Genomic DNA, 3,559 nt, shown 5'->3' on the forward strand with positions numbered 1-3,559 from the left:
CCTCCTCCTCTTCCTCCTCCTCCTCCTTTTCCTTCTCTTTCTCTTCTTCCTTCATCGCTTCTTCGTCTATCTTCTCCGCCTTCCTTGCCGTCTTCTTCACTTTCATTACCATCTTCTTCTTTTCCTTCTTCTCCTTCTTCTTCATCGTCTTCTTCTTCTTCTTCTTCTTCTTCTTCTTCTTCTTCTTCTTCTTCTTCTTCTTCGCCTTCCTCTTTCACGGCGTTACAGCACGATACTCTTGCTCCACTACTGGTACACCGTGGGTGCGCCAGATCGCAGGTTGCATCTGAACTGCACCTGCGATCAGTGACGTAATGCCGTCCAGGCCGCCACGGCAAGTCACTTTCGATAGTAAAGTATAGAAGGAATATGTAAGTTAAAATCGTACATTTTCATTTACACACACACCCAGATCATATCGTAATTTTAAGTGAAATAAGTATCTAATTTTTAAAACTCACAATCGGTTAAAAAGTTGAGAGAGAGAGAGGGGGGGGAGGGAGGGAGGGAGGTTGCATTGTACCATCGATATTAAGAAACATCTTAGCATATGTTTAATGATGAAAAGATTATCTCAAATCAGAAATTATCCATCTCGATAAAAATATAATTGTAATTATACTTTTGCCGAGATGGATAATTTCCCAGTAAATTGCGTTCCATCCTTGCAATCGCAAGATGCACTTTCGCAAGAACAGACTCTTCTCTTTTTTGCTTTATCTCTCACTCTCTCATTGTACCTATACAATATCGGCTGATTTACGACGCGCTTACTTCGCCGATGAAGGGGCACCGCGCATAGGAAAACATCATACGGCGTACAGCAACGACATTGCGCGCGCGCGCGTTCGTTTCGTTTTACGATTACGCGAATCGCATGTAATTGCCGGGGTCCAACTTGGCCGGCGGCCTTCAACTTCACTTCTTCGCGGCGCGTCAACTGTCCCATAGATCTTTGCGGCGGGAGTAAAGAGAGCCGGAGTAATTGTACGGACGGATCGCCGCCGTTGCTTTGGCTGCGCCAAGTTCAATTATAATACTGGCGTGGAGTTATGCGTGAGTTGCGCAGCCGACGACTCCGACGACTCCGCCGACGTCGATTGCACTTCTGGCCACTTCTGATCCGAGACTGGAAGCCTGTTATTTCGCCTTTTACAAATCAATTAACACAATATAGGCGGTATCATTCGCGAGCCCGCTTTCGGAAATTACTTGTCCAGTCCATCCAAGTGATTGCTTACACGACAACTGCGAGATCGCTCCGCAATTAATTCCCCGCGATTTGTATGAGTTATTAAGTAAAATTAATTTTTCAAGCCTTGCCTTATTATCTGTATGATTTTTTCTCACGCAATCGACATAAATTGTGATGCTGAAATTATACATTGAGAATCCTCGCTGTCAGTTTTTACGCGAGTAAATTTTCCGGAGACGTCATATTGCGCGATAGCTCGAGTTTATTACGCGAAGATACGTAAAATTAATTGTTTACGGGAGAGGATGATTTATACCTCAGTAACCACAGCAGATAAGAAGTAAATGTCGAAATTAGGCGAGATAAAGTAATATATCCTTGTACTGATAATGATAATTAATTCATGCATTTCAACAAAAAATATTTCGAGCAAAATATCGTTTGTGTTTATTACCTTCATATACAGATCTTGTACAAGCTGATTACATTAGTGGTTGCATTAGCAAAATCAATCATCAAGATATCTTATTAAATCAATATCTTATTTTTAGAAATTTACGATTATACAGTTACGGTTATATAGAAAATTATACGGATGTATAGAAAATTATACGGATATATAGAAAATTGGATAATCTTGCTCGGAAAACAAAAATTGCTTCGACGAAATAAGAATGGATAAGTTTCCAATTCTTTCGTCTTCCATCTGCTGATACACAATCCAGTAACTACTTGTAGTATCCCGTCCTGTTACCACCAAACAATGGTTGATTTGTGCTTTCGTAGGAGAAACAGCAGCGAGATATCACGCCTGCGTATGATTACGCGAGCCAGATCCTCGATCGCGATATCGCCCGAGCATTGTTAATAAAACCACGTTGCCGCAATTTTTCCGGCAGCGATTTTACTTTGTCAGAGCAACGAATGACGATCGTATCTTGCGTATAGCCGCACTGTACGCACCCTCGGCTCGAAACACGGCTCGAACGCGCGCAATAATTTTCTCGAATAGAAGTCCGTTTAATACAGAAGCCCTCCGGGTACAGCAGTTTCTTGTTCCTCCTGCTATCTTTACTGCGCACGGAACTCCGTTCGTTATGCCGCTCAATAGGATCTTGTTACCAGCTCTTGTTGTATAAAAATTATCGAATAAACTCTGAGAAAAACAGCTTGTATTACACATAAAAATGAGTTGAAACTGAGATTTGTAATTTTAATGCATATATTATAATTATACATAAAATGTATAAATTATATAAATTCAAAATGTGAAATGTATAAATTAAATGAATTCAGAAAGCGTGAAATTTAGAAAGCTGAAAAAAATCGAGTGCTATTGTACGACGTTATTTTATTGCCGATCGATCGACTCCCTGATTCAACGTCCTAATCGCTTTTCTTTCACGCGTGTTATAGTTTCGCGCAAACTCTAAATCGATTTACTTCTTTCGAGATGGCTGTTGTAAGAATCAGTAGTTAATTCATTGCGCGAGAAACATAGAGAACCATGGGGAATAATTAGTATGCCGTATATATCATCCGCGATCGCGTTATTAGCCGGGCGGTCGAGCATGAGCAAGCCAACTGGGTTTATTTTAGCAAAGGGTTTACATCAGATGATCGAATCCGTTGGCACGCTTGGCCGAGCTCGATCCAGCCAAACATCGGCGATTCGATGTTTACACCGCGAGTATTTATGGGCCACGAAACGCCCACGAGAGTTCGTTTTCGGAATTCAGAGCATCCCCGCAGCGAGTCGATCGACTCGGGAACCCCTCCGGTTGACCCCCTGAGATACATTCAGTCACGGAATACTCAGGATCGTAGTTGCTCTAAGAATGTTTCGAGAAACACAATCGTGATTGATCTCGATGGAAATCGAGTCATTTACATTTCCAGTTTATTACTTTTGCAAAGAACCCGGACTCTTCCTGCGTAAAAAATGATAACGATTGTTTTTACAGCTAATATAAAACTTTATTGCTCGTTGAAGATCAGACAGTTTCTGTCGTCTGCGAATAAGCAAGACAAATATTTCCAGTACCCTAAATGCAGCCACCAATTTCCACATGTCGGTACATGGAAATAAATATTGTGAAAGAGAAATTTTCATGAATCATGAGATTTTGAACGCGTTACTGCGCCATAAGTCACTGACCGTAAAAGCATCGAGTTTGACAGAATAGGCGGGATGGAGAGAAAAGTCGTTTTCGATCGAAATACCAATTTGCCTGATGGGGAAAAGAGATGAGTTATGTAGGAGCTAATAGTTCGAAGATAGATGCGTTATGGTCTCTATTTCAACCTATATGACAGGCATGTGTGTAATATGCATATATATATATATATATATATATATATATA

Source organism: Trachymyrmex septentrionalis, unplaced genomic scaffold (genome assembly GCF_001594115.1).
Source record: "Trachymyrmex septentrionalis isolate Tsep2-gDNA-1 unplaced genomic scaffold, Tsep1.0 scaffold37, whole genome shotgun sequence".
Taxonomy (NCBI): Eukaryota; Metazoa; Arthropoda; class Insecta; order Hymenoptera; family Formicidae; genus Trachymyrmex; species Trachymyrmex septentrionalis.